Below are 13,118 nucleotides of genomic sequence, written 5' to 3' on the forward strand. Positions count from 1 at the left end.
GCTCTATCCGTAAATAGGGTCCAGAAAGTTCAGCTAATATCATACAATGGAGAGTATTAGAGCAAGCTAAACTCACCAGAAGCATTATTCCTGCAACAAAGCTCCTCCCTGGATTCAACCTTGTGAGTGTGACGACCCGGGGAGAGATTTTGCTGCTCACAAACGTTGAAGGAGTAATGAAAACAACTTTCTTCGAAGTAGTAGATGGTGACATGGGATACAATATCATCTTTTGAAGGCCATGGTTACACGAGATGAAAGTTGTACCCTCAACATATCACAAATTGCTGAAGTTTCCAATACCCGAAGGAATCAAACAGATAAGAGGTGATCAACCAGCATCAAGAGAGATGAATGTAATTTCGGTTTCCAGTAGCAAAGGGAAGAAGCACACGGCATAGAAATTACAGGAACCGACACCTATTCCCGAGCTAGAAAAGGTTAGCCCGGGAGCAGAGTCGTCAGAACATTATCAGGTGCCGAGATATTTCTAAGTTCCAGAAGAGACGGACGCAACGAAGTCCACGGCGGAGGAACTGGAGCAAGTCAAGTCCATTTGGGGACAGGACTGCACCCGGAGCTCAGGTTTTGTTTTATTGAATTCCTTAAATTTAATGCCGATTATTTTCCATGGTCGTATGATGATATAACAGGTATCCCGACAGAAGTAGCCATGCACAAGTTGAGTTTGGATCCCAACGTACCTCCAGTAAGACAAAAGAAATGCCCTATTGCCGAGGCTAGCCCCTCGAAGTCCGTCTGTCCGCGTCGTAGTCATCCTTTGATTTTTCTTTTCTCTTCTCCCGTCCCTTGGCCGATGATGTAGAACCGATCTGGTCATCTTCGATCCTTATCTTTGACTCGTACCGGTTGTGGACATCTGCCTAAGTTGTTGCTTGAAACTCAAGCAGGCTCTCCTTCAAATCTAATTCTCTCTGTGCGATCCTGAATATGTCGGCCTTCCGGGCTTGTACTTTTCTAGTCCCAACATGAGCCTTGATGAAAGAATCCGCGAGTATCTCAAAGGAGTCTATGGAATACTCGGGTAATAATGAATACCACGTTAGATCTCCCCTCGTGAGAGTTTCTCAAAATTTCTTTACCAACACATATTTAATTTCATGAGGAGCTAAATCATTTCCTTTTACCGTCGTTGTGTAGGTGGTAATATGCTTCTGTGGGTCTGAAGTCTCGTCATACTTTGGCATTTCTAGCATTTTGAACCGCTTTTGGATTAGTTCTGGTGCCGCACACGGCTTATACGGCAATTGAGTATACTTCTTCGAGTCCGGGCCTTTCAATACTGGTGGCGCGCCCAGGATCCAGTCCATGCGGGCATTTACTTCCCTCATAAACCGTAAAAGTTTATTCTTGAACGGGTCGTTCTTGTTGTTGAGACTGGGTCCGTTCCCCCCAGCCCCGTCGGTGCCAACTTCACCCCTGGAATTGTTGTTGTCGACTCTCTACGTTGTTTGGTTTGCGGGATTACCGGGAGGAATTGGATCTCGTCTATTTGCATTATTCGAAGCCCCCGATAGCGGCTGCTTCAGCTGCGTCATAACCTTATCCTGCCGCGTGAGATGGCTTAGAATGATTGCCTATTGCTCTTGCAGGACCCTCACCACATCAACGACATGCGCGTCATCAGCATCATCGGGAGTTGTCTCCCGAACCTGTTGAGAGTTCTGCCTGTCATGAACCGACGTGACGTCATTTTCTCATTGCGGGTGTCACTGATTGAATCCTCGAAATGAGGTTGATCCTCTCGAATTTCAGGGTTGTACGTGTTGTTAACAGTGTTCTCTGTCATTTTTTATGATTTTTTCTAAGACAAAATAATCAAATCACGTTAGTAAAAAAGGCAAGGATCAATTTAATTGCACGGCTGTCTACGCCCCACTGTGGGCGCCAAACTGTTTACCCGTAAAATAGTATATGTTGAATTTATACGTGGTTTCTAGACAAGTGAACTAATTTGATCTTGAAATAATACAATAATTGAAGAAATGTACAATACTTAGCCTTAAAATATAGATGAAACAACACAAATGACAGTTCCCGGAACAAAATTTCAGCGCACAGCAATGATGAGATAAAAAAGCGGAAAAGTAAGATTGTATTAAGCTTTGTATAGAATGTGGTGTAAGTTTTGTCAGAAAATTCGTGTCTTTTACAATGATAACTGGGCTCATTATTTATAGTTGTGTCTAGGAAAGGAGGTCCTAGGATCGTGCCCTCCTTTAATGTCAATTATGAGGATCATTGATGAAGATGTAACGTTGAATATAAATGCCAAATTCTCTGTAACGGGCCGTCGCTCTTAATGCTGTAAAATATTTCTTATTAAATTCTACCGGGCGCAAAGCATTTAATATACCTTTGTGAACGTTATCCCTTCCGGTGACAAGCGGAATGGCTACGTTCGGTCTTCGGTCATCCCCGTCTAGGGTTCCACGTGTCTTTCCTTTAGATGACTACGTGTCATATCATATTTCACCCTATACAGTTTTATGCAATGATGTTGACGGTTCAAACTATGTTTATATAATCAAGTCACTTATAAGTTAATTACAAATGAAAAATATTATGATAAATGCTAAGTGCTAATTAATTACCTGAAAATGATAATTAACGTACTGTCATATGTTAACCTATGCTAATATAAATATTTTTACTATAGTGTACATAATCTAAATCCTTCTTAATATAGATTTTGTATTAGAGTGAACAACACTGAGAATTTCTCAATATAATTGGACAAGGACTTACTTTCACGTCACACTCACCAATTTTAGAGCTAGAAGAGTCTATCATCTACCGACCACTCTCAAAAGGAGATGGAAGACGTCTAAAATATTCCTTATTATGAAAATCCAAATATAAATATGGAACCAAATGGCAAGCATTATACTCAAATCTCTCAAATTAAAGATGACTTTTAACTCAGGATTTCTCATTCTTATTGTCTCAAGTGAGCTTTTTTATGTCTCCTTTTCTTATCCAATTTGTCCAATGGAGTTTTCAGTGTACAAAGAGGACATAGACTTGCTGTAATTTTCACTAAACTTAGAGTTCTTGGAAGCAGAGTTTTTCTCGTGGTCAGCCAATGGAAATGGTCTTGATGTAATTGCACCACAACTTGTTATGGGAGGACCTCCTCCCATTGGTGGCCAAAAAGCAAATCTTGATTTGTTACCCATAATATTATCAACGAGTTTGCCAACCAAGAAATTGGTCATATAAGGTACGTAGCATGCATGTTCTCTACTAGATCTCCATTCCTCTTTAATTTCAAAATTCTGAGTGTGAATTTCTTCTAAACAAATATTGTTGGCGGTTTTGTACGTATAGGGCAATCTTTTATACAGTGGGTGGATTTCCAAGACCTTTTATGGATTTAAGTGCTGAAAACTTTGCAAAATTCTTTGATAAAGCATTTGGATATAGAACCGGAGCCTCCATTTGATCCCTATAGAGACAGCTTGAGCTACATGCTATCCTGCTATGTTCTCCCATATGTTGGATCGAATGGCTACGTTGGTGCAAATCCCTACATCAATGGCTACAAATCTAAACGAGTAAGTTGAATTCATTAATTCCTGGAAATGGAAAAGTAAATTCTCCATTTGACATTAATAATATTTTGTGTCTTCAGTATCTTGACTTCCATAAATCTCCTAGGAATTGCTCTTCACAACATTTCGACTATCCTATTTTACATAACAGCAATTATATCTAGATAAAAACCAATTCCAACTATGATTTCTCAAACACATAAAAAGGTTTTTAACTATTGAAAATTATAGCTTGTACTACGTACCTTTATATAATGTGTAAATTTTAGTTTGAAAATCATTAAACCAAAAACTAAATGCATTTACCCTCACTTCTTTTTAGGCAAATAGAGCAAATTATTATTTATTCATGTCATGCCAATATTTTTGTTGTTGAATTTGACAGGTATTAGCAGGACTGTTGGGGCCTGAAGCAGGGCAAGATGCAGTTTGCCGTACCTATTTGTACGAGAGAGCTGCTGAAATAGTATTCCCTTATCCATACACCGTAGCTGAATTTACTGCTCGCATTTCAGAGCTAAGAAACCGATTAGGCATGTGTGGAATCAAAGACGAAAGCCTTTTTGTTCCCCCTCAACTTCGAGCTGAAAATCGTACAACAAGCAATATACTCTCCGCAGATTATTTTTCTCTCTCTTATCCAAGAACTTGAGGATTGTCTACGACTCTGGCAATGAGCATGTTCCTGGAGGGTTCTTTCCCGCAGTTGCTAATGGAAAGATAGCAAGAGACTTCTTGAAACAACCATGGAATAAAGAAAAAACACATTAAATTCATTCCTATCCTATATATCATGGAAATGAATTCTCTGAAGCTAATATAAATGATTGTCTTAATTGTTGTTAGATTCATCATATTAGTTAACTGCATATTTTTGTGATATAAAAATAAAGTATCAATTGACCTATCAATGTATAGAAGTTAAAGAAAAAATAAAAGGATTTAGTTATATAACCTTACAATGTAAATATTTTTACACCGTCGGTTCTGTTTAACCTATGGTAGTATGTTAGATAAGAGTATTGTTGCTCCCAAACGCACACACAAGTATACACTACTAGAAATTCGGCAAAAATCGACCAAGGTCGACCGACCAACTTTGGTCGGTAAAAAAACCGACCAAAGTTGGTCGGTTTTTCAAAATATTATTATTTATATATATATTTTTTTTTTTACGAAACCAACCAACTTTGGTCGGTTTTCTTTGACGCAAAAATGCGGGAAACTATGTTTGAGTCTCGCGAATTTTATGTTTCAAGAAACCGACCAACTTTGGTCGGTTTTTCAATTAATATAAATAAAAATTAATATTAAAAAACCGACCAAAATTGGTCGGTTAATTCGGCGGGTTATTTAAAAAAACCGACCAACTTTGGTCGGTAATTTTACTTTTTAATAAAACCGACCAACTTTGGTCGGTTATTTTCGTGCGAAAATATAATTAAAGAGTATAAATCAAATAAAAGACAGTCTTAAAACAAAATGTACCAATGATCTAGTGGTAGAATAGTATCCTGCCACAGTACAGACCCCGGTTCGATTCCCAGATGGTGAATCTCTTTTTACATAATTAAAATACCGACCAACTTTGGTCGGTTTTGTTTTGCAATATTTTTTTTTTTGAATTTAATTGACCGACCAAAGTTGGTCGGTAATTTCCGACCAACTTTGGTCGGTATTCCTTTCCGACCACAAAATACCGTTCACACGTAAATGGTCGCGTTTTGGTCGGTTTTTGGCCATTACTGACCAACGTTGGTCGGTTTTTTTGGTCGATTTTTACCAGATTTCTAGTAGTGATACATGGTCGTACAAGTAATATAGGATTGTAAGTCCAGATATCGTATCCACTGGGACTTGTGATTAACTATCAACTAAATTAAACCAAACAATTAATCTATTCAAGCGAATCCTAACGTATGAATATTTAACTAAAATTAATCTAGAGTAACAAATTAAGAGATTAAAGAAAACAACGACAAGCTTAAAGACGAATTCAATGTGAGTGAATATTCTAGGGCTATGGGTTAGCTAACAATCCCGTTGAGTTTTTCACTTTAATCGTTTAATTAATTTATCTGGTTTATTAGTTGACAGGGTTAATATTGCTCGTAGCCTTCTCCCGAAGTACTACTCACCTATTCAAGCTAATCTAACGCCTATATTCCTATGAAATTAGACTTAACAAGAACGCATTAATAATTCTTGTATAGTAACCAAGCAAGGCGATTAGGTATATTCCTATCCTAACCGCAAATCCCTCCTCCCCCCCCCCCAGAGTTAAGATCTTGCTCTACTCAATCTTATATGCAATTTAGAATTCCCTCTCCCGAGTTCAATCCTATATTCGTAGATAGTATTCAATTGGTAATCAAGCAATCAAATAATTAAGCGCAAGATTGAATAAATAAACCAATATGATAAAATAGTAAGAACAATTTAAACTTCAAACTACAACGTTCATGTAGCACCCAACAACTCTTGAACTAATAAACTATGAGATTAAAGGAAGAGAGGAGAAGAAAAACTAGTTGAAAATCACCTCCAAGCGTGGTGCTTTTGCCTCCGATCGCAAAACTCCCCTAAAAATGGTGTTTCATGACTATATATATGTGTAGGGAAGAGACCTAGACGAAATAACCAAGTCCAAAACCAAATAGGAGATAAAGTAGGCTTTAAAACCCAGGAACACGCTCGCTACAGGCCTCGCGCCGCGACCTCTGTCGCGAGCTTCATCTCGCTGTAACCGTGGCCTCGCGAGATTTGTTGCGCGCCTCCTCTCGTTGTAGGCCTCACGCCGCACGCTCAAACACGAGCTAAATACCTCGCCTCGCCTGCTCTAATGCGAGCAACACGGCTCGCTTCGCTTGACTTCTTTCTGCTTCACTTTTGAGTTACTTTGCCTATTTCCTAATTTCATGTTTCTGTCTTCTTTTTCAATTGACTTTTGTCTTCTTTTGTAATGTCACACTTTACTCATTGTATATCCAATAATTAAATGATCATAACTTCATTCTTGTGGTGTATAAAATACACATAAAATCTCTATTCTATTCCCAATTTCGACTTCAACGTACCTACACATAAAATAAACTCAATTAAGCACAAATATAGTATAGTTTAGCATTAAAGCACCTAAAATGTAAGGTAAGTAATGCACTAAAAATATAGAATTATAGCCAAACATCATTACCCCACACTTAAACGTTGCTCGTCCTCGAGCAATCAAATTACACTTTATATAGACACGATCTTTTTAAACAATTCTCCTAACTCATCATACCAAGTATATTTAAAATAGACTAAGCACAAGGGTGTAACATCTTCACCTCAAGATATGACTCGCAAGTACCATGCATTATTCACAACTCACCCACTTACTCTAACATAGAGGTCAATGACATTGGTCCAAACCCCCAATGTCGATTCCGACACCATTACTGCCTCCTTGGTTGCCAGAGGCAGTAGTGCCAGACTGAAATCGGCCACGAAGTCAGCCAAGACTTGTGACTTAATTACAGTCCTTGGTTTATATTCTATGTCGAACTCACTCATTTCGACGGTCCATTTGGCAAATCTTCCCGAGAGCTCGAGTTTATAGAGGATGTTTCGCAAAGGGAAAGTAGTCACCACAACTATCGGGTGGCATTGGAAATAGGGCCTCAGCTTCCGAGCGGTGACTACGAGAGCTAAGGCCAATTTTTCCAAATGTGGGTAGCGAGTTTCTTCTCCCGTTAGAATTTTACTAATATAATAAATGAGAAATTGCATACCTTCGTTCTCCCGTACTAAAACTGCATTTACCGCAACTTCTGAAACCGCGAGGTAGACTAGCAATGTTTCACCTTCTTTTGGTTTTGAGAGAAATGAAAGGCTTGATAAGTACTTCTTCAGGTCCCTCAGAGCCTGCTGGCACTCCGGTGTCCATTCGAAATTATTTTTCTTTTTGAGCAGTGTGAAGAAGCGATGATATTTTTCCAACGACTGGGAAATGAGCCTGCTCAAAGCTGCTAATCTTCCTGTGAGCCTTTGGACTTCTTTTATGTTCGATAATTGATCCGGGATATATCCTCTATGCCCTTGATTTTGTCGGGGGTTACCTTAATTCCCCTTTGTGAGACCAGAAATCCTAGAAACTTACCAGAACTGACCCCGAACGCGCACTTCTTGGGATTAAGTTTCATGTTATGCTTCCTTAGGATGTCGAATGTTTTTTGCAAATACTTAAGGTGGTCACCTGCATTCAAAGACTTAACGAGCATATCGTCTATATAAACTTCCATAGTCTTTAATTTCCTATTTGCTTTTCAAACATCTTATTTACGAGTCGTTGATAAGTCGCTCCAGCATTTTTCAACCCGAAGGGCATCACATTATAACAATATGTACCGAAATTCGTTATAAAAGAAGACTTTTTCCTGATCTTCCGGTTCATCTTGATTTGGTTGTACCTAGAATTAGCATCAAGGAAACTCATTAACTCGTGCCCGGCCGTGGCATCAATCATTTGATCGATATTTAGCAGTGGGAACGAGTCTTTAATGCACGCCTTATTAAGGTCTTTTTAGTCTACACACATGCGAAATTTTTTGTTCTTCTTCGGAACTACTACTACATTGGCTAGCCAGTCCGGATATCTTACCTCTCGGATCGAACCGATATTATCATAGACTTGCCCGTAGTGTACTACTCTATTAATCGAGCTCATTCAGTCTAGGATCAAGTAGGACTTTAATTGGTTGTTATGTAGGCTGCGGGTTGGGTAAGATACATTTGAATATACTAGTGACTACACCTCCCTAAACACTTTAATGTATACACTTTAAAATTTAACCCCACATTTATGTCAAACCATAACTCCACCTTCACATCAATGTATATTAACTCCATGCTTCTTTAAGCACAATTACATCAAGAGTTACCACTATCAAGGAATATTTTTCCCAGTAATTCAACTATTTTTTTCCTTTCTTTATTTTTTAATTCAAGTGGCTTTAATTTTTTTCAAAACAGTGCACCTTTCTCCTTATTTCATTAGTTCCACTCAAAAGCCAAACCAACCACCCCACACTTTAACTTTTAAAAAATTTATAATAATTCAAGTGCTCATGAGAGGTGAAAAGGTTCAAATAGATAGTTAATTCAAACAAATGGGTAAGGCTTGTAATGTGGTTTCCAAAGAAATATGATTACAGGCTCAAAGGGTTAACTACGATACATAACAATTAGGCGGGTAAATTATATATATATATATCTGGCTCAACAAAGAAATGCCTATATCATTTCCAAGACTGAACAATGCTATTATTTCGCTTTGCAAACACACAGGGCAAGTTCTAGACATCAAATGCAATGCACAGAATAACACACAAACCTCACACACACCTGGCACATAACTCACTCAGGATTGGACTCATCAAGACACTCAAGTCAAAGCAGTTAAGCAAAGTTAAGATCATACGATTTAAGGTACTTATACCAGAGTCAAAAACTGAGCCTAAGCGTCACAGCCAAAGTACTCACTATTCTCAAGGCATAACAAAGTCAAGAGATATTGCTTCAATTCAATTCATCTCACAGTGGCTCCTACTCCTAAAAAATAAAACTATCTATACCCGGTTCAAATAAAACCCTTAAAAAAGAACCGCAACACAAAAAAAAATCAAGGGGGAATTATTACACTACCTATAGAGAAAATCTTTTTTTTTCTTTTTCTTTAGACTTAAATCCCTCATGAAAACTGTCTAGGAGATCCATCGTCGATAATAGCCCAATGTTTCTACTTTTTTTTTGTTTTCTTTTTATTTTTTATTTTACTACAACTAAGCTAAGATAGCACAGAAAATCATCATGATAAAATCCTCACCCCACACTTAAAATTGTGCAATATACTCAATGCACACTATAAATAACAAGAGGGTAAAAGAAACTCCGTGGTAGGCCAAAGGCCAAAGAATTAGCAGCTCACGGGATACTCAGACTTCTCCCAGGTATGGTCCTTTGTGTGGGCACCTCACACTTAGTTCTCACCATCAAGCTCACTTTTGCACTCTTCCAATGGCTTTGTTTCCTATGCTTATAATCCTACAAAACAAAAATAAATACTACAACAATAATAAGAAAAAATAGAAATAAACGAAAGCAGTAAAGATGGGTTGCCTCCCAACAAGTGCCTGAATTAACGTCGCGGTACGACGCCACACATTCACAACTTTTCCTTCTACTTTGAGGATATAAATTGCGCCAACAATTTTGCATCAATTTTCCTATCACGTTCCTAGGGTGGTGGTGTAAAAATAAAGGAAACCAGCAATAGGTATCGCATCTTGCACTTCTTGGCCTTTAAGTGCGGGATGTTGTTTTGTCTCCTTGGTATGACAAATTTCAGAATATAAACACTTTGTTCCCCATTAATTAACTCCTCTATATGGTCGAATGGATCAATTCTCGTGTCACCAACCAAGCACAATGTTGAAAAATGGTTAGAATGAAGTCCAATGCGGTCCAACTCTAGAATTACTTCACTTTTGACATCCTCACTTTTGCGCACTTCGTCAACCTTGGCATCATTAATAATTTGGTCGAATAGTTGGAATTCCTCTTTCCGCTCCACAAGCTGGCCAGTATCTACAACAATTGATTGTTGGGCATCAGACACCTCTAACTTTTTATTCAATTGGGCCTGCATGTCATGGATATCTGAGCCAAATTGGTCTATCTCTTGCCTGAGCTCAGTTCTTTCGTCTATCAGCTGTTCTGCCATATTTGACAAACCATTACGTAGAACCCCATGAAATTTTACCATTTGAGCTTGTTCTTCTAGCCAAGATTGGCTCACGATATCTGCTTCTTCAAAGTAATCTTCTTGTGGGAACTCCCTCTGTTCGTCGAGTTGAGGTTCTTCTTGGAAATTGGCCATTAATTCGTACATTCTAGCCTGGAGTCTTTTGATCGCTAAGGCGTAAAGAACATGTTGCTCGGTTACTTGCCTTATCATTTCCATAATAGCCTTTTGATTTTCATCTTGTTGCTCGGCTACTTGCCTCATTATGTCCATAATACGAGTATCACGTTCCATATCCTCCACTTCATTTCTCCTATCAAACTCATAAACATTATTAGAAATATCATAATAAGAGCTCTAAGGATAACAAGAATTAGGACAACCATCCCAATGGCCACCTTGACAACCACACACATTACAAAAATTCCACACATAAGATTGAGATGCACAATTTTGCCACAAGTGTAGTCCTCCACAATATGGACAAGGATCTCCATAATAAGAATAACCAATATTCGACCAATTATCATTCCAAAATGCCATATCAACAAAGATAGTAAATATTAAACTAAGATAAAAATTAAAAAATTTAAATAGAAAAAGAGTAAAAATCTAATCTATTAGACTAGTTAATTTTTAAGTCTCCGGCAACGGCACCAAAAACTTGTTGCTCCCAAACGCACACGCAAGTATACATGGTTGTACAAGTAATATAGGATTCTAAGTCCAGATATCGTACCCACAGGGACTTGTGATTAATTATCAACTAAATTAAACCAAATAATTAATCTATTCAAGCGAATCCTAACGTATGAATATTTAACTAAAATTAATCTAGAGTAACAAATTAAGAGATTAAAGAAAATAACGACAAGCTTAAAAACGAATTCAATGTGAGTAAATATTCTAGGGCTATGGGTTAGCTAACAATCCCATTGAGTTTTCTACTTAAATCATCTAATTAATTTATCTGGTTTATTGGTTGACAGGGTTAATATTGCTCGTAGCCTTCTCCCAAAGTACTACTCACCTATTCAAGCTAATCTAACGCCTATATTCCTATGAAATTAGAATTAACAAGAACGTATTAATAATTCTTGTATAGTAACCAAGAAAGGCGATTAGGTATATTCCTATCCTAACAGTTAATCCGCCCCTCCTCAAAGTTAAGATCTTGCTCTACTCCATCTTATATGCAATTTAGAATTCCCTCTCCGGAGTTCAATCCTAGATTCGTAGATAGTATTCAATTGGTGATCAAACAATCAAATAATTAAGCGCAAGATTGAATAAATAAACCAATATGATAAATAGTAAGAACAATTTAAACGTCAAACTACAACGTTCATGTAGCACCCAACAACTCTAGAACTAATAAACTATGAGATTAAAGGAAGAGAAGAGAAGAAAAATTAGTTGAAAATCACCTCCAAGCGTGGTGTTCTTGCCTCCGGTCGCAAAACTCCCCTAAAATGATGTTTAATGACTATTTATATGTGTAGGGAAGAGACCTAGACGAAATAACCAAGTTCAAAACCAAATAGGAGACAAAAGTAGGCTTTAAAAACTAGGAACACGCTCGCTACAGGCCTCGCGCCGCGACCTCTGTCGCGAGCTTCATCTCACTGTAATTGTGGCCTCCCGAGCTCTGTTTCGCACCTCCTCTCGATGTAGGCCTCACGGCGCACGTTCAAACACGAGCTAAATACCTCGCCTCGCCTGCTCTAATGCGAGCAACATGGCTCGCTTCGCCTGACTTCTTTCTGCTTCACTTTAGAGTTACTTTGCCTACTTCCCAATTTCATGTTTCTGTCTTCTTTTTCAATTGACTTTTGTCTTCTTTTGTAATGTCACACTTTACTAATTGTATATCAAATAATTAAATGATCATACCTACATTCTTGTAGTCTATATAATACACATAAAATCCTTATTTTGCTCCCAATTTCGACTTCAACATACCTACACATAAAATAAACTCAATTAAGCACAAATATAGTATAGTTTAGCATTAAAACACTTAAAATGTAAGGTAAGTAATGTACTTAAAATATAGAATTATAGCCAAACATCAGGTGTTCATTGGTTTTGGTACAATTTTTAGAATTTCAGTTCGTTATTTTCGGTATTCGATTTCTTAAAATGTTAAACTATTATCATAACTAATTAAATTCGGTATGGTTTGATTATTCTCCTTCTGGTTTCAATTTATTCAATTCAGTAACTTCAATTTGTTTGATTTGAGAAAAGAAATGTAACTTTCTTTTAGTATTGAAGACTTTACAAAAATCTTGGAGAAAACAACATTCAAAGAAATTGCCTTCTAACTTTTAATTTTCACGGGGCTGAGCCCTCTAGGTCTGAGCATGTCGTATGGGGCTTGCTTAGTGCAGTTTATATCCCCTGTGTGATTTGCAGGCTATTACACAGTGGGGGAGGTTTACCCAGTGCGCACAGAGTGCTCACCCGAAGGGCAGATGCTATGGCAGATGTTGTGGCAGAGGCTGTAGCGGCTGCAGTTTTTCCTGGGGTTCCAAAAAAAAACTTTTAATTTTCTATAGAATAGGTTAGAGGAAAGGTTTTCTTGATCATATAAGAAGTTTCAAACCTAACTACCATTGGTTCTAAAATAAATATAGGAATATTAGAGACAATGCAAAATAAAATTTATAGTTGAACTAATGGTAATGATCCGAATTGAATCAAATCTTTTACATTGAGGAAAAATAAAAATAAAGATCATTCGAAGTTATAGTTTG

The 13,118-nt window shown here is 37.6% G+C and overlaps 1 pseudogene; it reads left to right on the forward strand.

Annotated features, from left to right (window-relative positions):
• Positions 1–3,000: 3,000 nt before the first annotated feature.
• Positions 3,001–4,527, forward strand: LOC104100963 (ferritin-like catalase Nec2; annotated as a pseudogene).
• Positions 4,528–13,118: the final 8,591 nt, after the last annotated feature.

Source organism: Nicotiana tomentosiformis, chromosome 10 (genome assembly GCF_000390325.3).
Source record: "Nicotiana tomentosiformis chromosome 10, ASM39032v3, whole genome shotgun sequence".
Taxonomy (NCBI): Eukaryota; Viridiplantae; Streptophyta; class Magnoliopsida; order Solanales; family Solanaceae; genus Nicotiana; species Nicotiana tomentosiformis.